The sequence below is a fragment of the Musa acuminata genome, chromosome BXJ1-1 (genome assembly GCF_036884655.1).
Source record: "Musa acuminata AAA Group cultivar baxijiao chromosome BXJ1-1, Cavendish_Baxijiao_AAA, whole genome shotgun sequence".
NCBI lineage: Eukaryota > Viridiplantae > Streptophyta > Magnoliopsida > Zingiberales > Musaceae > Musa > Musa acuminata.
The window spans coordinates 34,453,689-34,477,673 of record NC_088327.1 but is presented as its reverse complement, the minus strand read 5'-3'; the positions used below and the strand labels follow the sequence as shown (position 1 = coordinate 34,477,673).

Genomic DNA, 23,985 nt, shown 5'->3' with positions numbered 1-23,985 from the left:
TTGTTCTTGGAAAGAATATTTTTGTTGATTGTTTTCGTGTTTTACATAATTAGCTTGGAATGAAGAGAGATGTTGATGTCTTGAGAGCTTCTTGGTAACTTGTATTTTGATTGATGTGTAAGATACAGTTATTGCTAACTTTGTGAACAAATGGGGTTTTTCATTCAGCTTTCTTCATGTGCCCTTTTTATTTCTAACTTTATGGACAAACGGGGTTCTTCGTTCAGCTTTCTTCATGTGCCCTCTAAAAGCCATCTCAAAGGATTTGAGGGCTGGAATTATATGTTTCCCTCTACCTATTATCTTCCTGTTAACTTCTCTTGCAATTTGTGGTTTTGTTTGAATACTCAAACAAACTGAAAATGGGATTTTTCATTCAGCTTTCTTCATGTGCCCTCTAAAAGCCATCTCAAAGGACTTGAGGACTGCAATTATACGTTTCCCTCTGCCTATTATCTTCCTGTTAAATTCTCTTGCAATTTGTGGTTTTGTTTGAATACTCAAACAAACGTGTTTTCCAGTTATCCTAGTAGTATGTCTCTGTAAATTAAAATTGAGAAGGCTTTATTGAATCTTACCGTAATTTCAGCCTCATGACTGTATGTCAACATATCAGAATCCGTTTCTGCATGGTGCCAACTGCCAACTTACTAGCCAAGTTCAGAAAACAACTTCAAAAAAGAGGCACACAATACTGTAGACCTGCTGATTGATACGGTCATCAACTCAATGCTTGTAGTTACATCATAAGAACTCTAGTAGAATCACATCTAGGCTATTAGTGATTTTGGTCTTATAATAAGAACTCTAGGGTAATTTGTACCTTGGTACAAGTGAGCACTTAGTGATTTTGGTCTTAGCTTTTATCTTGTCTTTTATATACTTTTTATTGTAGGATTTAATCATGAAACTTTTCACTTGATATTGGCGAACCATGTTGTTTAAAATATCTAAACTCGAGTTACTAGGTACATGAGATAAATTCTGGCTTTTACACTATAACGTACCATTTGTGCTATCTAAGAATTGCAATTTCGGTTTATACCGATGTACTGCTTGGTATAGTATATACCGAGGCATATCGACGATACGTCAGGGTGTACAATAATAAAAAAAATTCAAAAATACTTGAAAAATAGAAAAAAAGTCATATTAGGGTTTTTAAGTTAGAAATAAATATAAATTTAGTATAATTTCAATAAAAATAATATAAATTAGGAAAGAATAGTGTCATATATCTTTTTCGGGCTTTGAGGAGTAGCTTTGTGGTATGTTTTAGATCGTCCTTCCGTTAATATTGAATTATCTGCAAAGAAATTATTTGAATTATTGTATTATTTCTTGTACAACTTAAACTTTAAGATTACAATTAGTGATTTAAAAAACACTAGGTGCCAAAAGACGTCAAGGTCCAAAAATGCCCGAGGCACTCGCTCGAGCGAAGCAAGGCGTTAAAATATAAAAATATATAATATAATTAATAAATATAATTATTTAAATAAAAATATGATATTAAATTGAGAAAATCTAAAGTACAAAATCACAATGTCACATTAACAAAAATTCTTAAATTCAAAATAATAACAATAATTTTAAATAAATAAAAATATTGTTACTAGTATATAGTTAACAATATACTTTTAATATAGTGTTAACAGTATACTATCGAGTTGATTTGAGAAGAGTGAGTAAGAGTAAGACTGAGGCTGTTGACTGAGAGCAGCGGGAGCGGCGAGCAACGATAGTGGCAGCGGCAAGCAGCGATGGTGGCGGTGGCAACGGAGAGTACTGACAACAGAGAGGCAACAGTAGCGGAGAGAGGCAATGGCAGCAAAGAAGAAATGTCGACGACAGAATCATGAGCAGGGTTAGGGTTGGGGAAGTCACGAAAGGGATGTTGGGAGGTTGATATCGATGCTTTAATTGGTTCGATTGAACCAACTAAAGAATCGAAGACCGAACCAGATGTAAAACGTTAGTTTGGTCGCTTGGTTTAACCTGGGCGCTCGCCCGAAGCGCCTGGCGCCCAGGCTTGGGTGAGCGCCTAGGCGGCGTGCCTCTTTGAAGCGCGCCACATGGACATGAAGCGAGGTGCTCGGGCCTCGCCTCGCCAAGCCCGTGCACCTATTGAAATCGCTGATTCTAATGAATTAAATAATCAATCGATTGATATACCAGGTTCTACTACCAAAAAGAATAATAGGACACTACAGGTGGTGGATCGGGATTCTCGATTTTATATATCTGTATATCAATATGATATGTTTGTTAGACCCAATCTTGAAATTGATCTCACAACATAGTGTATTGATACACTGTATGTCATGTAGTGTCTCATCGCTTTGACTCGATTTTTTCCAACGGCCTAGTTGATGCTACTGCCTTCTCCTTTGCCTTTGCCTTTGTACGCTGGGCGAACGATTGTGACTGTTGGGTGTCTTTAGTTCCTAGAGTAGTCTAACTCAATGTTGTTCGGCTCCTTCCACCACGTTTTGACTCGATGTTGTCTCAGCCCTTGATCGATAACGGTCGAAATCCGAACGTATCGACTGGTACAGGTCGGTAACAGTCATATTTCGACCATTACCATCCTATACAGACCTCGTATCGCTCAATACGAGGTCAAGTGATCGGTACCACATGGTAGAGGGCGGTCCACATATCAGTATCCTATCGGACCAGTACATACCATCCATTCCGAGCATTACACATATGTATTGCAAACCTTAGTGCTATCCATGAGGCTACTCATCTATGCATTATACTAGGTATACTATAACATTAATTTGTCGGGTATTGAGTTAATAATGTAAAGAACTTTAAATGAAGTAACTTGAAAGGTTTATGTTCAAGTTGCTAATACGAAGCACATCAACGTTGTATAATAGCCCAACCCTTCATCCAATTTTGATAATTGGGACATAGCAAATTTTCCATTGACAATTGTCATTATTTAGGTCTGATGAAAATGAAGCTAGAGCAAAAAGGAATATTAGAAACTCCACAAAAGATTTCAAAAGTTAGCTATCCACATAATGATAAAAATTACATAAGATCTGCTCTGTATGATAAAAATGATATGACCAGGTTGGTCTGACAAATCTTATGATGCCTGATTTGAATGCTGAGTTAAATTTTGATGGACTTAGTGCAGTATGCCCCCTTATGCAGCCAGAATTTCAAGAGTGGTAATGATGATTTATTGATTATGTGAAGTTGTGTCTGCGCTCTACAGCTAAAGCTGTACTGATTGTTTAACTTAAGTTTTCATGCAAATGTAGATCGAAAGTACCTTGACTCACATTTTTTTCGGTGAACAGAAAGTTTTTAACTAATCCTTGTTTCGGTGTATACTTGCTTGGATTGACTTCCAAGCCCTGACCTTTGTTTGGCATGAATTAATGTTTGTCACTTGGTCTTATCCGACTATGCAGTCATGCATGCACTGGTCATTGGCTAAACTTAATAGCAGTGTCTGTCGTATCGAAGCGTACCGGCCATACCGCGCTGTCACGGACAAACTTCGAAACAGGATGTTTGATGTAATGCTTATGTATGTCCGTGTCTTTTGGCATGTTCATGCCTTGTACAGCAGGTAGAGGGGCGACCGAAGGCTTGATAGTCCCATTTTAGTTGGGTTGGTGACCTCTTTAGGCTTGTAAATAAAGGTTGTGTCATGTGGACACGTGCGAGAGATTTTCGGTCTGTAATGGACCATTTTACCCTTTGTTGTGCCACTGTTCAGAGCTTGTAAAGTCTGTTTGTAATTTGCATTGTCTATGAAGTGTTTTTCAGAGATGTTTGCTTGTGGATCCCGATTGAGGCGTTCTCTCTAACCCGTTCTCTCTTTTGTTGGTCCTAAGGGACAATGGGAGGCTTCGGGGAGGCTGACCTTTGCGGACGAACACGCAAGGGTGTCGCACGACTTAGGCAAAACCAGCTAAGTCCGTGACAGATGGTATCAGAGCGGGACAAGCACTCATAGTAACACTTAGCATGCAAACGTGGGGGACCTAGCGGGGCTGCGTTGAGGGCAGTCAGCACGCGCGCGACCGTTTAGGGGAAAAACGAGCATGGAGATGTAGGGAAAAGGAGTCGCTCGGAGGAGCGGGCATTTGACATTGGCATTCAGAGGAATGGCCAACCCTTCGCGCAAGAGGTACCACGAGAACAGGCAAGCTTGGAAGAATTTGGAGCGCACAAAGGTTGGGATGGCTGAGTTTGAGCTGTGGCTCAACGTTGACAATAATACTTGATGGTGCTCAAGGCAAGCGAGGCGCTTGGCAAAGGATGAGACCATCCAAGGTGGAATGAGTTGCTCAACGACCAAAAGAGTTATGCAAAGCTCACAGAGGTGAGGGGAATTGCTAACTCGAAGAATTTGGTACTCATGCATGGGCTTGTATGCGGACGATGGAATGTTCCTGGCCATCCCAAGGCGACCGAAACTCGGTGCCATGGAGCATTGAAACTTTCTCTTTGGCATGTGAAGGATACGTCCGTAGGAGGCTGAAGTGTGCAACGAGTTCAGCATGTTGCTAGACCTTGAGGGGTGCAGTGGGGACTGTATTGACGGGGAGTCGCAATCTAGCAAGTGCGTTTGCAGGAGGCAGAACAATGCACAGTTTGTTCAGCAGATCGAAGTAGTCCAAAGGGATGGTGGTCTCTGAAACGAAGAGAGATATTGCTCCCATGGGACAGTTATCCAGGAGGGATAAGTCCCGGCTCTCCAGAGGGAGAATCATGTGAGACGGACCTCACATGTTGAGGAGGAGTACCTCAACAAACAACAACTCCACGAAGCTCGATGGACTGAGCAAGCGGCGAGGAGTCGTCGCATGATCTCGCTTGAGAGAATGCATAGGTGGATGCATTGCGAGATCAAGTGGGGGAGCGACCCAAAGCAACTTAAATGAAGGCACACTTGGAGTTGATGTGGAGATCGGACTCAAGAGAGGGCTGACCCGTGGAATGGTGGGCGCGAGGGCCACCATCAACTCAATGTGAAAACGAGGAGAGGAGCAGCTTGGGTTAACTTGGCGAAGTACTCAAGCCGCATGAAGGGAGCCATCATAGAAGTTGGAACGTGGAGCAGAGGCACAGTGCTTTCCTTAGACAGAGGTCAAGGACATGAACTCTTGCAGAGGCAAGAGTAGGATCATGTTGTTCCATGGGTCCTTCATTCTGACGGAGCGGACTCATCTTGCATGGTGCCAAAGACGAAGGGAGCTTCGGGGCACATGCACCTTATCTCGGAGAAGCATTTGATGGAGGAACTAAGGCGACTCAATTTGCGAAGGCGAAGTTGGGTACAGAAGGCCTTAGCACGGGGCAAGAGGACGTAGAAGCGGGTACTCTTGAAGAATATGCCACAGTGTTGCCATTCGAGTTGCTATGAAGGAAGCGGTGCGCAGCGGAGATTGTGCTGGTAGGGGTAGAGGCCCAGGATCCAGACAATGGTGCACAAATTACAGTGAAGTCGGTGGACTTCGGGAGCTACTAGGCGACGGACTGTCCTAGAGCGGTGCTTCATCTAGGTGTGACCCAAGAGTGGGTGGATGAATGTCGATTGCCAAAGGAGCGAACAAAATTGAAGGTGGAGGAGACCCTGCGATGTATTGGCAGAGGCCACACATGGAGGGTTCACAATTCGAGTTTATTCCACAAGGATCAGAATGCAATGGAGATGTCACCAGGAGGCGACATGGTGCAGCAGATCGTGGTGGAACAGTTCGTGGCAATGCGATACACACGACTTTGTCCCGGGAGGGACTAGATCATATGGAGGTATGATCGGGAGCTACTGGAAGCTCCACTTCGGTGAACAACACGACGGCAAGAAGGGCTATGGATTCAAGGAGTGAAGGCCATGGTACCGCAGAGGCGGGTCTTCCGGGCGTGCATCGAATTTTGCATCGGATGAAAACCTTGGTCATCAGCATATGGGGGCTGTGTTCCACTAAGGGAAAAAGTTCGAATGCAAGTACCAGTGAGTCCCATGGGAGGGACTTGATCATGCAGAGGTATGATCGAAGCAGTTGGAGAGTTGGACTTCTCCAGAGCTCATATTCGCTTAAGGGAGCCCGGCAAGTCAGAGGACAAGGCCGAGTAAGCGAACGTTGCTACCAAGGAAGCTAAGGAGAACAGAATCGGTGCAAACCCTACAATGTGATGGCAGAGGCCATGCATGGGAGTTGCAGTCTGTCTTTCCATCGACCAAATGGACTGCTTGGAGAACACAGAGGTGTTGAAGCAGGGGGTCGAAAGGGGCGAGGAAGCGACAACGAGTCCAAAGGGACTTAGCTACCCAAAATCAAGCATCAGTTAGAATGGAGGTGGACTCAGAGGAGTGCCACGGAAACATTTCTACTGATCGTGAAGAAAAGGGATGCAGATGCGAGGCGACGGATAGTAGGGCCATGGGCATGGCAGCGCCATGGTACCGCAGAGGCGGGACTTCTGTGAAAGTCATTAATCCCTTGCTCTCATGGAGGGAGAGCGCTTGGTCGTGAAAGGGGCCTAGGAGGTGGAGCATGCAGAGGCAATCTCCAAGTATCGTGACAAGGCTGAAGGGCAGAGGCCGAAGAACTTCGTAAGACCGGTGTCAATGTGCTTCTCATCAAGATAGCCGAAAGTGAAGGATTTCGGGTCATTCAAGAGTGCATAACCAAGGAACGAAGTAAGCAGTACGCGGTGCTGTACCTTTGCTACTCAGTGGAGTAGGCGGTAGGGTTGATGGAGAAGACGGTACAATCCCAGAGGCGACCAAACCTATGAGAGAACTACTCCAAGTTGGGGTGAAAACTTCCTGCATTCCAGAAGTTCAATGGCATTGAGAAGGTGAATCACAGTAGCTAACTCAACGCAAGGAGTGCAAACACTTCAAGTGCTTCAGAAGTGTGAGCAAAGAGCAGGCGAAGGCCAGTAACCAGCTCGATGCATGGAGTACAACCTCGAGGAGGCGGGCGAAGTCAAGTAACCTTTGCCTTCTCAACTCTTAAGAGAATGGGCGAAACCGAGTACCCCAATTCTCTTATCTATCCAGCAGAGGAGCTTTGCATATGTTCAAAGACCCTTCGAAGATAATGGAAGACAATAGTTGTCAAATCCTCACCAACGGTGATCAGTGTTACTGAGAGTAGATTGTCCGCTTCATTTCCCAACAAAATGCCAATCGAAAGCGGAAGTGATGCGAACCTACTTGGATGTGACAACTAAGTGAAAGAAGAGTCAATGAGCAAATTTCGTGGAGGAAGGACCCAAAACTTCAGAAGTTTGCGAGATGATGCTCGTTAAAGCTCCAACAAGCATCCACCCAGTTCAAGCAGCATGAGAAATTTGAGAGACTGGCGCAGTAAGGATGGTCTTTTCCTTCATCTGGGGGATCCGCAGGAATCAACAAGGATCAACACAACTCAGCCAACCCCACACCAGAGTCAGAGTCATTGGTGAGTTGAAGCAGCATGGTGGATCAAAGGTTCGACTACTCAAAAACAGCAGTGGAGAGCAGCTAGGAGCCGAGAGGCGCATTGTAGTTGGAGCAGAATATTGAAGAATCAGCAAGGCGAGGGGTTGCAGTGTCGACAAAGGCTTCAACGTGGACGTCGAAGGAATAAGTGGGGGAGAATGTCACGGACAAACTTCGAAACAGGATGTTTGATGTAATGCTTATGTATGTTCGTGTCTTTTGGCATGTTCATGCCTTGTACAGCAGGTAGAGGGGTGGCCGAAGGCTTGATAGTCCCATTTTAGTTGGGTTGGTGGCCTCTTTAGGCTTGTAAATAAAGGTTGTGTCATGTGGACACGTGCGAGAGATTTTCGGTCTGTAATGGACCATTTTACCCTTTGTTGTGCCACTGTTCAGAGCTTGTAAAGTCTGTTTGTAATTTGCATTGTCTATGAAGTGTTTTTCAGAGATGTTTGCTTGTGGATCCCGATTGAGGCGTTCTCTCTAACCCGTTCTCTCTTTTGTTGGTCCTAAGGGACAATGGGAGGCTTCGGGGAGGCTGACCTTTGCGGACGGACACGCAAGGGTGCCACACGACTTAGGCAAAACCAACTAAGTCCATGACAGGGCGGTACGTACCGGTCCGCCAGGTACTCGGTACGCGGACCGCCCTGTACCGCTACAGTGCTACAGTACTACACTGTAGCGTACACCAGGGTGTACCGCTCGGTACGCCCTGGTGTACCGCCCGGTACACCGGTACCGTACCGTACCGTACCGAGCCCGGGTCGAAACTCCGGTATGGTATGGTATGGCGGACCTTGCTTAATAGCATTCTTGAGTTAAACAGGACAAGTAACTTTCCATGAGGACCACTGATGTTTGAAATGAACCTGATACTGGTAGTTTTTTACATAGTAAACTCAAACATCACCCAACAAATCACTCTGCTTTTTTTGGCATGCTTCATTTCTTACAATCATTAGGGTTATTTTATTGTCTTCCACTGAGATTCCTGCTGCTTAGGACCGGCAAGCCAATTTGTGGTGAGGTTGGCTTGAGTATGTATTGCATTTTTCTTTTCATTTTTTCCATTCAATCTTTCTTTTCTATTGTTTTAGAGGAAACAGCTTCATAAAAATGTCTTCAGACTTGTTCGGTAAATATGGATTCGTGTCAGGTGTGGCTATCATTTGACTGAATCATGTATGTGAAATTAGCTTGTAAAAACAACCCTCACTGCTCCACTTGAGTTAATCAAGCAGCCCATTAATTGCATCCTCAAGCTATCTAAAGTTGCTTGCTAGGCTTTAGGTCGAACTTCTGATGTCATTGTAATGCTGATGTGACATAGCATGGTAAGAAAGTCTGTTCATGTTATCCAATTCTTGACAGTCTTTCATATTATAATATACAAAAATGCAGTTCCAAAATTACAAACTATTACTAACACCAGTAGTCACTTGCCAAGGAGATTCGTTGTCACCTTAGTGCAGTAAACTAACTTATGTTGTTCAAAGCAAGCCATGATGTGATAGAGACTAGCAGGATGGCGTTGGTCTTGTATAACCATTGTAGAGTTTGGCCAAGTTGTTTTTGTTTTGTTTGGTATTGGTAGTTTGCAAGGGATAGAATTATTTTGGATGCGTGAGATAGTGTTGGGCTACTATAGAGAAAAGCATATTAGAATATGGTCTATATGGAATTGTCCATGATTTTGAGCCAAATTCAACCTGATTTTAAGATTAAGCAATGATTTCAATAGGCGCTCAGGCGCTCGCCTAGCTCGCTTCACTTCTAGGCGACGCGCTTCAAAGAGGTGCCGCCTGGGCACTCGCCCGAGCCCAGGCATCGGGCGCTTCGGGCAAGCGCCTGGGTTAAACCAGGTGACCGAACTAGCGTTTTAGGTCTGGTTCGGTCTCCGGTGCTTTAGTTGGTTCAATCGAACGAACTAAAGCACTGATATCAGTTGTCGTTGCCCAACCCTAACCTTGCTCGCCGTTCACGCTACCGCTACCACTGCTACTGCTCGTCGTTCATGCTACCGCTACCGTCGCCGTTGCTCGCCATTCACGCTACCGCTACCGCTGCCGCTGCTTGTTGCCGCTACCGCTGTCGCTTCTCCCGCTGCCGTTGCTCGCTGCCACTATCGTCGCTCCCGCTGCTGCTGCTTGCTGCCGCTGTCGGTGTCGCCACGCGCCTCTCCCGCTCCCGCTCCTGTTGTCGTTGCCGCTGCTCGCCGCTGCCGTTGCGACTGTCGCCGCTCTCACTGTTGCTGCTCACTTTTACCGTTGTCACTGCACCCTCGGTCTTCCCTTACACTCCTCTTCCTTCTCCTCTTTCGAAAGTATACTGTTAACAGTATACTGTATATTGTTAACAATAACAGTAATGTATTTGTATTTATTAGATTAATAATATATTATTTTGATTTTAATACTGTTAAATAATTATATTTATTAATTATATTATATATTTTAATATTTTAGCGTCTCGCTTTGCTCGGGCAAGCGCCTAGCGCCTCGGGCGTTTTTGGACCTTGGCGCCTTTTGGCGCCTAGCGCTTTTTAAATCACTGAGATTAAGATTCTTTTTCCAACCAATGCTTGGCTAAGCTACAATGTTTAGGGACACATTGAGTTGCTGGTTGATCCATAGCAACCAATCTTAGGGTATATGTTAATTATTTGCTAAAACAATTAAGCGACAAGCTCTGATTTTTTAGCTCTCCCTATTTTTCTGCACCTCTTTTTATATCCATATGGTTTATTTTTGTAGATCTCTCTGTTATATCCATCTAATTGAAACTGTTTCTTCACAGTATTTATTTCATTTTTTGACCTAGCTAACATATGTTTTCTCATCTTTAATCAGTCTCATGGTTGCTGATAAAGTTTGGCGAAAATCATTTCCTGTTTCAATTATTGTTTTCTAGTTATCTTGTACTTTGGGAAAGATGTTGACTTTGCATTTGTTTGTTTTAAGGTCCAAAATCATTCATTCTAAATGCTTGGTCCCATTGTCTGATGGGGTTTGATATCTATTAGACATGCAAATCTTATGTACAAGTTGGGATAACTATATTGTTGTAATTTTTTTAAGATTATGCTGCCTGGCACTAGATGTATTAGACACAAATAAACAAATAAACATATAATATAGGAATAGAGTTCAATGCTAGAGGCCATGATAATTTTTGGTAGCTAAGACTTCTAAATTTTCCTAAATTATCTATGCATTTCAGCCTAGAATTACAATCATCTACAAAAGCCGGTAAGACTTGGTTTGCTTAGAACCAGAGTCTTAGACAAGTTGAAGGTCATTGATTAGAACATCCATTCAGGCTAGTTGAGGGTATATGATGCCAAGAGTTCATGATTGCAATCGAGCTTGTCAACTGCTGCAGCGCTAAAGTAAATTTAGAGGAGTTTTAACTCGAATGCTGTCTTCACATTTTTCTACATTGTTAAGAGCTGAGAAATTTGCTGAATTTTTATATGATTGACTATCAGAATCATCTATAATTGCAATATGTTGCACAAATTTTCTATTTAGGATGGTTGAACCATCATGCTGTCTTGAGGAATGCTTACTAGTTTGCCCATTTGGCAGTCCGAGCTTTTATATAAGTTCTGGAAGTATTCTAATAATTTTATGAGCAAAATTAGTTCTGGAAATGACCTATATAAATCAAAATGTAGATACTGGCATAATTGACAGTCAATTGTTTTATGTGAGTTTTATTAGCAAAATTAGTTCTGGAAATATTCTAATAGTTTTATATAAGTTCTGGAAGTGACCTATATCAATCAAAATATAGATACTGGCATAATTAGTTATGTGAGTTTGGAGCATATAATTTTTTCGTGGTGTATATTATGCTTGTTATTGTATACATAGTGCAGCTGCGTTTATATAGAGGTGATATTTATTTCCTCGGAGTTAGATGAGTGGAGTAATGGCAAGCATTGTCTAATTTGATTGTGATTTTTAGTCATCTATGATTGTGGAGATGGAGCCTAAATTCAGGTCGAAGGACTGGAAGTAGATTAAAGCCTTCAGGAATCTGTTTGGAGTCTGCACTCTGGGATTTTAGTTACTTGTGGGAGCTGCTTTGAGTCACCTATTTGTTTCTCGCTGCAAGTTGCTGCCATAAAGGTGGCTAAGTGGAGATGGGATCTCAAAAAGGTTAGGACAGCTAAGATGGTGACAATGCAAATGCCTGACATTATGATAAGCTCTCTAGGTTTCTTGAAACTGAAATTTTAACTTCTAAAATTAGGATAAGATTTTGGAGAAGATTGTGTAGGAAGTGGACTTGGTTGAATTATCTTACGCTCGAAACGCGTTTACTACTGTTTGTTGTTTGTGCAATTATATTGGCACACTTTGATAACAGAAAATGCTCAGAAGAATTAAACTGATATTGCTTGTGTGGTCTTTGATAGATTTGGAAAATTATTATATATATATATTTATTTATATGTAAAGTGGTTGTAGAAAACCTTGTTACAATTTAGTTATACTACAGTTGGATATGGCAAGATAAAAGGTTATACAATTGGAGGTAAAAATCAAATAGTTCTCTTGTAAATAAAACCACATGCATACTTTGTAATTTTCTCTTTTTTCCATAAAAAAAGGTTTATCAAATTGCTCATTTCATACTACATAATTTGAGTTGAAATTGGTTTATACAGCAAGAATTAGGGATTCTCTAATAGACTAGGGAAGTTGGTATGTTTTTCCTACTAAAATATTTCTCATGGCATCATCTGAGAATTGCATGCTAGTTAATCAGTGTAAGCACCTATTTTGCCTGTTATTATACGAGACTTTTTCATAGTGTGTGTATTCATAACCAAGCTTTTCATCACTGCAGTTCGTCTGTTTGTTATGCATTGCCAGCATTTTGATGTTAATAGCAGCGAGGCTTTCTTTTCATGATTTAGTCTTACTCTAAGAGATTGTTAAATGGGGTAGAATTACTCTGTTGTTTCTATAATTCCGCTTCAAGTTCCGAAGGCCATAACTCAAATTGTGTATTCCAACTCCAAGATCAGCCCTGCAGTCTCGATATTTGCCTCAGCCTTGTTTCCACATTATCTATAAATGTTCTATTACGTGCGTTGCAATGGAGTAATATCTAGTGTGCATCTCGGAACATACGATTCGGTTTTCGTTTCGGATACAAGACAGTTCCCTTGCCATCTATTTTTTGAGGCTTCTTAAGCTATGATTGCCTAGCTAATTTGGTATTGATCTTTGTAATGTTGGCTTCATTTCTCGGACAAACAAACTAAACCAAACCCTGGGATTAGGGGATTAAAAGGTGTTAGTTAAACACAATAATGTTGTGTTTATGGGCGGATAAACTTGAGAAGGTTGTACTCAGCGGTCAGCATGCCCGTGTACTCTTTATCGTCTTTGATCCTTGGTTCTGCTGAGTTATCTGTGCGACTCGCGCAATCATTCATGGTTGCAAATAATTAAACACGAGCCTTAAAAAGGCTAATCAAGATGATAAAGTGATACTGTTGCTTGCATAAATAGTCGCCCTTATAAAACCTCTATAAGAATTAATGTGACACAGTTTCGTCACAAATGTGGCTTCTACCGCTTCTTAATTAATTTCTTGTTTCCTTGCTGTAGGTGGATATGTGGATCGCTAGCTGTCCTCCCATACTCGGCACAGCAAATCTGCGACATTGGCGAAAACATGGGGAGTTTTTCCAATTGGTTTGGTCGGACGGAAAAATCTTACTGCATGTAGTCTCGCCTCACAATGACAGGTTAAAGGCCAAGTGTAATTAATGTAATCTCTTCCGCCTGCTCTCTCTTAGAAGAAGACATTTTGTGTTTCTTATTCTTGCCTGTGGCACTCGCTGGAAGTCATATGTAATTTGTTGTTTGTGCAACCATACGGGATGCCACGAGCATGCCTACTTATGAAGGAATCTAGTCATATATAATTACTTATTTTTCTCCAATCATTTTTCTCTTTAATTCCCACTATCATTATCTCCCATTTTCCTCGGGCTACAGCAGACAGGTGATATATGTATGTATGTATATATTTATAAAAATATGTATGTTTGTATGTATGTATGTATGTATATATATGTATATGTATATATATATATATATATATATATATATATATATATATATATATATATATATATATATACATATATGTACAGTAGAAATAAACTGGTTAAACAGCTTTTCCTCTTTCTTTGATGAAGTCTCTATCTCTGTATATTTTGACGCTTACATCTTTTTTGTTGAATAGCTGTCTCTTATAGTTTAGTAGTAAATCACTGTAAACTGTAAATTAGGAACTCTTTCTCTTTAAGACGAAAGGACCTTCTATGGGCCTTGAGGCTAGAGCAAGCAAGCAAGACCCCTAATATAAAATGAAAAGCAATTTTCCAATAAAGAGTGAGTGATAGAAATCCATATAAATCATTGAGCAGAGAAATCAAAGATCAAAGCTAAGTTTCTCATCCAAAGAAGCTTAAAAGGAGAAACCATAGCTGCTGTTAATATTGGAAAGATTGGTTTATGTCTAATGTCAAAAAGGACCCTTTACCGAAAGGATAACTGGAGCTAATATAGGGTAATTCTTTTTCATTATAGGGGGTTTTAGTATACTTGGCTGGGGTTTATCTTTGGCCCGATCCTTAACTTACTTAATGAGAGAGCAAGGGAAGAGTACTTAATGGGGGAGAGCAAGGGAAGAGATCGAAGCGGTGCAGATCGCTTACTTGCCTTTCAGTCTAGGAGCATCATAAATCTTAGGGAGGTACCATCAGGCCTTGAATCAGGTGATTTATCCTTATTAGCACAGTAATGATGGTTGAAGACGAATAGCTGCCCGTAAAGGCAAAAAGGCTTTAGACCATCACGGAAGAGTTCTATTATTGGTAGTCAGACCCGAAACAATGGTGGATTCGTCCTGAAAGGAGGTCCTATCTGCATAAATGGTTAACTTTATTTATGCCAGTGGAGCAATGGATACATGTCTTCTTGAGATATATGTTAGAGTTCGCTGTATCTTTAGTCTCTAGAATCTCCCAGACCAAGTAGAAATGAAAGGAGGAGAGAGACGTGTTCGCATTAATCCCTGGCCAAGCAGCGTTAATAAGTGAAAGTAGCCAAGCTACTACTAGAGCAAGAAACAACTTGTCTATAAGGGCGAGCAACTACAAAGGCTTTGATGCAAGCAATTAGTATAGAAACAACTCTAACTCTCCGGTGAAGGGTATGCGCTTTCCTTTAGTTCAGATGGATTGATAGTCTAATAGGGAATATTCGGTCTTCCAGATCTACAACTAATGGGATATAAAGTAGAATAACTTTTGTATATGAACAAATACTAACAGATCATGATATATAACGAAATTAAATGAAATCACAATCAAATAGAACATCAAGATATACGTGAAAAACCCCTTCAATGTGAAGGTTACAAATCACGGGACAAACTAGAGATAATCCACTATAATGTGAAGGTTACAAATCACGGGACAAACTAGAGATAATCCACTATAAGAATAATGAATATATAAATCTCAATCTCTTGCCCTAAACCCTAACAACAATCACAAGAGAACAACTAGAATACAAGAATCACGTCACTATCCACAATATCTAAAACCTCCCCAAGTAATCACAGCAAGAGTCTACTGTAGATTTGATCTAACCTGAGATGAGAACACTGCTAGATGATTGAGAATAGTCTCTCTGCGTTGTCATTATTTTCTTCCCTTTCTTTCTCTTATTTTTCTGCCTTTTTCTTCTCCTCTTTTCTACTATAAAGATCTCTGTGTTACTGCCCTCGTTGCTACCCTTCTATAGCCTTTTTCTATCTCTAAAATGTAACCACCACTCCCCTAATGTTAATTAGGGTTAGGTTAAGAGAGGGTGAGATGTTGGCTGATAAAGCCCACATTGGGCTGAATATGGGCTGTCAGCCCAACAACCTCCCCCTTCAGCCCATAAGGGAGGCTGTCCCATGACTCCTCAATGTGAAGCCATGCCGACCAGCTGTCGGCATATCTTCTGTCTTTCTTTTGGTAAAGTCTTTGTCAATATGTCTGCTCCGTTATCATCTGTGTGAATTTTCTGAAGCTGCAACTGCTTCTTTTCAAATACATTTCGAATCTAATGGTATCTAACATCTATATGCTTTTACTTGGAATGAAATATTGAGTTCTTACACAAATGGATGACACTTTAGCTGTCACAATTCACCACATAATTTTTCTGTTTTAGCCTCAAGTAAGAATTCTTTCATCCATAATATTTCTTTGCATACCTCTATAGCAACAATATATTTTGCTTCAATGGTGGAGAAAGCAATACACCTTTGCAACCTGGATTATCATGACACAGCTTCCCCTGTAAAAGTAAGTACATAACCTGAAGTAGACTTCCTCGTATCTATATCTCTTGTCATATTTGCATATGTGTAACCTGTCAACACATGTGGTCCACCTCTAAAGCTTAAACAAACCTTAGAGCTCCCTTTGAGATATCTAAAAATCCACTTCACTACTATCAGTGCTCTTTGCTTAGATTTGTAAGAAATCTGCTAGTAACACCAACTACATATGTGATGTCTAGCCTTGTACATACCATTGGATACATTAAACTTCCAACTGCCGAAGCATAAGGAACCTTTTGCATTTTCTCCTTCTCCTCATCACTTGACGGACTCTGTTCTAAGTACAACTTGAAGTGATTTGCAAGAGGAGAACCAACTGACTTTGCATTGCTCATACTGAATCTTTCCAATACCTTCTCGATGTATTTCTCCTGTGACAACCAAATCTTCTTATTTTTCCTGTCACGAAAAATCTGCATACCCAGTATTTGCTTTGCTGGCCCCATGTCATTCATTGCAAAAGACTTATTTAGTTCATTCTTCAATCTATCAATTTTAGATATATCTTTCCCAAGAATAAGCATGTCATCAACATAAAGTAAGAGAATAATAAAATCCTCACCAAACCATTTGATATACACACAATGATCTGAAGTTATTCTTTTGTATCCATTTTCTATCATGAATGAATCAAACTTTATGTACCACTGTTTTGGAGCTTATTTTGGTCCATATAAGCTCTTCTTCAATTTGCAGATAAAGTTCTCTTTACCTTTGACTTTGAAGCCTTCTGGTTGCTTCATATAAATTTCCTCCTCAAAATCCCCATAAAGGAAAATTGTCTTCACATCTAACTGCTCAACCTCCAAGTCCTAGCTAGCAGCAATACCAAGAGCAACACAAATAGAAGACATTTTAATAATAGGAGAAAAAATCTCTTCAAAGTCAATACCTTTCTTTTGACCAAAGTCTTTCACAACCAATCTAGCTTTGTACTTTGGTTGAGTACAATATTCTTGAATCTTCAACCTGAAAACCCACTTGTTCTTTGAGGCCTTCATTCCATTTGATAGTAGCACCAAATCATAAGTGTGGTTCTTCTGAAGAGCATCCATCTCTTCCTGCATAGCAACTAACCACTTCTCTTTCTGCTCACTTTCAACTGTTTCCTAGTAACTCTCTAGTTCACCTACATCAGTAAGCATCACATACTCATTTGTAGAGTATCTTCTGGAAGGTTAACGTTATCTAGAAGATCTTCTCAATTGAGGTTCTACGGTAAGTTGCTCTCTAACTTCTTCTTGCTCAACATGTCCTACAAGTAAATCAACATCAGGCTTTACACTATCTTCCTGCACATCTCCCCCATCACCCTGATATACTGAAGGAGTAATTGGGTTACAATCTGCTAATCCTTTTACATAAGTATTGGCTGGTGCCTTCTTCTTCAAATTTTCAAAAGTTTGATCCTCAAAGAAGACTATGTCTCTGCTTCTAAACACCTTCTGCTTTTCTGGATCCCAAAGCCTGTAACCAAAATGATCATGTGAGTAGCCAAGAAAAATACATTCTTTAGTTTTACCATCCAACTTAGACCTCTCATTGTCTGGAATATGTACAAATGCACGACAACCAAACACTCTCAAATACCTATAGGAAACATCTTTCCCTGACCATACATGCTCTGCAACATCACCATCTAGGGTTGTACATGGTGATAAGTTGATCACATCAACTGTAGTCCCCAAAGCCTCATCCCAAAACCTTTTGGGTAGCTTGGCCTGTGAAAGCATACATCTGATCTTTTTCATGATGGTACGGTTCATCCTCTCTGCAATTGCATTATGCTGAGGTGTATCAGGAATTGTCATCTCATGTTGGATCCCATGTGACCTACAATAATCATTAAATAATCTTGTATACTCACCACCATTATCTGATCTTATGTATTTCAATTGCCTTTCTGTCTCCCTTTCAACCCTAGCATGAAACTCTTTGAAGAAATTAATAACCTAATCTTTAGTCTTCAAAGCATAGGCCCAAACTTTCCTGAAAAAATCATCTATAAAAAGGACCATATACATCTGTATAAACACGGTCTAAGGCATACATTTTTTTAGACAAAGCAGGACTAGCAAATGAAACTCTATGTTGTTTACCAGCCAAACAATCAATATAAGGGTTCAGATGTATACCTCTGAGGTTTGGCAATACCTCTCTCTTGGAAAAAGCTTGCAGCCCCTTCTCGCTCATGTGTCCCAGTCGCCTATGCCACAACTCCATACTGAAGTCTTTTTCTATAGCATTTAACTGCTCACCATAAGCTTTAGCCTGTAACCTATACAAAGTATGATATTTCTTTCTATTAGTTATAACAAAAGAACCCTTATTGAGCTTCCATTGCCCTTTGTGAAATCTGCTATCATAGTCTTCATCATCTAGCTTTCCAACCGGAATTAAATTCAGCCTCAAGTTAACCACATGCCTCACATCCTTAAGCACCAACTTGCAGTCAAGGTTGATCTTTAAATGGATATCACCCATGCCTATGATGTCTGCTGTGCCATAGTTGCCCATCTCGACAACACCAAAATTTTCAGACCTGTATGTAACAAAAAACTCCTTCCGTGGTGCAGCATGATAAGAAGCACATGTGTCAATCACCCACTCAAGATCCTGACACACACAAGAAAAAATATCATCAGAATGAGACAAAATCAAATAATCACCACCCTGCATTGTAGTTGTGATATTATCTTTTGACTCTATAGACTCCACTTATTTTCCATTTTTCTTGCTCTTCTTAGGTTGCTTACATTGGTTCTTATAATGTCTTTTCTCACCATAATTACAGCAAATAATATCTTTTCTTGATCTTGACTTGCTCCTACTCATACGTGAACAACTTCTAGACTTTGACCTTCCTCTGTTCTCTGAGATAAGTGCTTGGGAATCATTTTGAGATGTTGCTGAACTCTTTCTTCTCAACTCCTCATTCAACAAACTGCTTGTTACTTGACTCATAGTGACAACACCATCTAGCGCAGAATTACTCAGGGAAACTACTAGTGTCTCCCAACTTTCTGGTAATGACTTGCTCCTACTCATACGTGAATAACTTCTAGACTTTGACCTTCCTCTGTTCTCTGAGATAAGTGCTTGGGAATCATTTTGAGATGTTGCTGAACTCTTTCTTCTCATCTCCTCATTCAACAAACTGCTTGTTACTTGACTCATAGTGACAACACCATCTAGCGTAGAATTACTGAGGGAAACTACTAGTGTCTCCCAACTTTCTGGTAATGACTTGCTCCTACTCATACGTGAATAACTTCTAGACTTTGACCTTCCTCTGTTCTCTGAGATAAGTGCTTGGGAATCATTTTGAGATGTTGCTGAACTCTTTCTTCTCAACTCCTCATTCAACAAACTGCTTGTTACTTGACTCATAGTGACAACACCATCTAGCGCAGAATTACTGAGGGAAAGAATTACTGAGGGAAACTACTGGTGTCTCCCAACTTTCTGGTAATGAACTAAGAAGTAACAATGCCTACAACTCATCATCAAGAGACATTTTCATAGAGGATAACCGGTTAGTAATACTTTACATTTTATTCAAATGCTCAACAATAGAAGCACCCTCTCTATATTTTAGGTTCACAAGTTTTTTTTATCAAAAAAGCTTTGTTGTCAGTTGTTTTTCTTTCATAGAGACTTTTCAACTTTTTCCAAAGAGAATATGCAGAAATTTCATTAGAAACATGGTGAAAGATACTATCATCAAGCCACTATCGAATAAATCCAATTGTTTTTCGATCTAACCTTTTCCACTTATCATCTGTTATAGTTGTGGGTTTTACACTATCCCCCTGCAAAGGTTCAGACAAATCTTTGCAATACAAGAAATCTTCCATTCTTGGTTTTCATATCATTCAATTGTTTCTATTTAAACTAATCATGCGAGAAATATTACTAGCCTCCATGTTCAAATATAAAAAATTAAATTATCAAAACTCTTGCTCTGATATCAGTTGATGGTATATAAAGTGGAATAACTTTTGTATATGAACAAATACTAACAGGCCATGATATGCAACGAAATTAAATGAAATCATAATCAAATAGAACACCAAGATATACGTGAAAAATCCCTCCAATGTGAAGGTTAAAAATCAGGGGGCAAACTAGAGATAATCCACTATGAGAATAATGAATATACAAATCTCAATCTCTTGCCCTAAACCCTAGCAACAATCACAAGAGAATAACTGAGATATAAGGATTACGTCACTGTTCACAATATCTAAAACCTCCCCAAGTAATTACAGCAAGAGTCTACTATAGATTTGATCTAACCTGAAATGAGAATACTGCTAGATGATTGAGAACAGTCTCTCTGCGTTGTCCTTGTTTTCTTCCCTTTCTTTCTCTTGTTTTTCTACCTTTTTCTTCTCCTCTTTTATGCTACGAAGATCTCTGTGTTGCTGCCCTTTTATAGCATTTTTCTGCCTCTAAAACGTAGCCACCACTCTCCTAATGTTAATTAGGGTTAGATTAAGAGGGGGTGAGATGTGGGCTGATAAAGCTCACATTGGGTTGAATTTGGGCTGTCGGCCCAATAGCAGCTAGCTTTCTTTTCTAAGCGATTGAATGAATCATGAGAGAACTACACTACTGGAATCTTTATGCACCGGAACAACAGCTACCATAGGATACTTTACTTTACTTTATAGAATTCAAAAACTAGTGAAGTTTGCCTAGAGGCATATTTATCCTAGAATGCATAGCCAATTTGATTCAAAGAAAAAGATACCTGCATCTCTTCCGCCTAAGAGGAATTAGGAGTAGGACCCAACTCTAGAAAAACCAAAAGAGTCATATTACATGGTAGTGGACCCATGGGGCCGTAACTATTACCCATTTTCTATTTTCTAAAGGGGCCTATACAAAGATCCGTCAGTCTATCGCTCAAGGTAAGGGAATGATTCAATTTGTCAACACCTATCGATGCCGTACTTCCAATGGGGATCACAATCTCGTATATCAGAGTCACCTATCAAAATAACTTTACTTCCTGAGACTCCAATTAGGCTTGCCCCCGGATAGTATTGATAAAATGAGGCTACTGGCCTTGTATCATCTAAGGTTTCAGAAGAGAATAGCTAGAGCCAACAACAATAAAGTCAAGGTGTTCACACACGGAGCGGGGAGAAGATTATGTGGAAGCCCGGCGTTTCACAATTGCTAAAAAAGTGCCTTTCAATCAATGAGATACCTATAGGAGCGAGTATAATAGTTAGCAGGCTAAGGGCATAGACCGCTTTCTTGCGAGATGCTTTGAATCACGAAAAAGCATACCAGGCCAACTACACGCTACGAAGCCAGTGAAGGAAGCCGGTTCAATCGTTGAGGAGTTCCATAACTTTTAATAATCGTCTGCTGCTATTTGAATCAGTCGCCTTCTGACCCCGGTGCTCTCACCTCACGCAACGATAGAAACAGGGCAGCTACTCTTCCTCCAACACAGCGACCGCAGCACTTCCCTTGGCATCCATCTCCTCGGCAACTTCACATCGATAGTGTTGATGCCCTTGATTGACACCAAAAACAGGAGTTGAGATTACAGATTTGCAGTCTTACGCAATGGCCACTGATAACTTGGTGAAAGCACAAATGGAAGTATTGGAAATCAGAATTGAGAACCGACTGCAAGAAACACTTAATGATTTCAAAAAGAGCCTACTGGAGAGCCTCAGTAAATTTCAACAAAATGGGGGCTCAAGTTCTACGTTGCACATATCTGAAAATATAGGAAAAAGACCCCAAGATTATGACACAAACTACTTACACATGAAGATGGAATTTCCGAGATAGAAAGATGGGGATCCGACCAGTTGGATCTCTAGGGTAGAAAATTTTTTCCATTTTCACAGAACTCCAGAAGAATCCAAGGTGAAAATAGCCTCAATCCAGCTCGATGGAGATGCACTACAGTGGTACGATTGGTATGAAACTGTTTACGGAGTTCCTTCGTGGGAGAAGTTCAAAAGAGGGCTTCTTGTTCGCTTTGGCCCATCCGAATATGAGAATATTGATTGTCAGCTCATCAAAATTCGTTAGACTTCTACAGTGTTAGAATATCATAGTAGGTTTGAAAGATTGTCAAATCAAGCTAGAGATTGGTCAGACCGATAACTTCTGGATACATTTATTGAAGGGCTTATTCCAGAGATCCGGTGTGAAGTTAAGGCTCGTCAACCCCGCACTATGATAGCTACGATCTCATTTGCAAATCTATATGAGAAAAAAATTAGCAAGGAAAGATCAGCAAGGGGTTTGCACTATGATGAAAAGTGAAGTATGGAGCACCAATGTAAACAAGGGCAACATCTGATGATTGAGCCAATTATAGAGGAACCGAAAGCGAAACCGAAAGCAAAAGAGTTGGACTTCGATTATGAAGGTGTGGAACCTGATGAAGATATTGAAGCCATCACACATACAGTGCATGCATTGGCTGGCTATGCTAACCCACAAACTATGAAAATCAGAGGAACTTTAAAGCATCAACCTGTCACTATTTTGATTGATATAGATAGTACTAATAATTTTATAGATAGGAAAGTTACAGCCCAACTAGCCCACCATATTGAGGGCTGTGACATATTCGAACTAAAGATCATTGATGGACGGATTTTAACTTGTGATAATAAAGGCCAGGAGTTTTTTTCAATGATTACTACACCGAAAGACCGACTTATTGCTTACACCGTTAAAAAGTGGAGACCATACTTACTTGATCAACGGGTTGTGATACGTTGCAGATAGCCTATGACAGAAGTGCTGAAAGAGAAGCTCCCCGAGATTGATGCTGCCTCAGCCTTGAGGACAAGGCTGATTTGAAGAGGGAGGAACTATTAGGATCCTTTTTCTGAGCTTTTGAATAATGTTTATTGAGTCTGTTTAGTCTAGTTGTTTATTGAGTCAGTTTGGTTTAGTTAAAGTCAACTAGAGATTTATTTAATATTTATTTATAATTAGAGTTTAAGTCCTGATGGACTCTAGGTGGAACTCTATAAATAGAGATGCAACTGCTTCTTTTTAGTAATCTACGAAAAATACTATTTTATCTTTTGATAAACCCTAGGAGGCCGATCCCCGCGAAGTGATCATCCCCTTTCTCTTCTTCTTTTTTACAATAAGACTTTAGGGTCTTAATAAAAACTTGCTAGCTTGCATGTTCTAAACTAGCTATCTTGCTTTTTTTTTTTAAAACTTGCTAGTTTGAGCATCGTAAAGAAAAGCAAACATGCTAACTTGCACATTTAGCAAAATTTACAAACTTGCAAAACTTAAATTGTTGCTAGTTTGCATATTGTCAAATGTTGTAAAATTTCACTAGCTTGTTCTTTGCAAAGGAAGCAAAAATTGCTAGTTCAAACATTATAAAGGAAGTAAAAAATTACTAGCTTGCACTTCTCAAAAGAGAAGAAAGAATTCACTAGTTTGCATGTTCTAAAGTCATAAAAAAATTTGCTAAATTGTTAAGCTTTCATATATATATATATAAAACTTGATAGATACACTTCTCCTTTTTGTTGATGACAGAGGGGGAGAAGGTATGATGTATTTATGAATGATGATTTGGAATCATGTATATAATGATGATTTTATATTTTGAAAATATACATGATGATTTGGTATTATGCATGCAATATTTCAACTTATGATAATAATGCATGCAATGATGAAATATTCATCATGAAATATTGCTTTGACTTGAATTCAAGGTTCCATCAATATGACATATTGATAGAGAGAGTTAAGGTTAACTCCGTCATCAATTGGTTGTCATCATAAAAAAGGGGGAGATTATTAAATCTTGAATTTTGATGATGAAACCAATTGATGGTGTTTATGATTTAATCTATGTTTTAAGTGACGTAGAAAGTTTCGATCAAGGAGAGACAATTAAAAGCAGGAAGAATCATGTTGGGCCGGAGTGGAACTTATAGAAGATTATACATCGAGCCGGAGGACCGGTCGACATATCGGCAGAAGGCTTCGGGCCATAGGTTTGGGCATCGAGCCAAGAAGAACGAAATTTGTGCTAAGGAAATTGGAGTTGCGGAGGTCAACTGGCC

At 40.2% G+C, this 23,985-nt stretch overlaps 1 protein-coding gene across 1 annotated transcript in view; it reads left to right on the top strand.

The window, feature by feature from the left end:
* LOC135586406 (flowering time control protein FPA-like) overlaps positions 1-13,436 on the top strand; it is a 32,481-nt gene extending 19,045 nt beyond the window's left edge. The window contains exon 6 of the mRNA XM_065190415.1: positions 13,099-13,436. The gene's annotated coding sequence lies outside the window, so the exon portion shown is untranslated. The remainder of the gene's footprint in view (positions 1-13,098) is intronic.
* Positions 13,437-23,985: the final 10,549 nt, after the last annotated feature.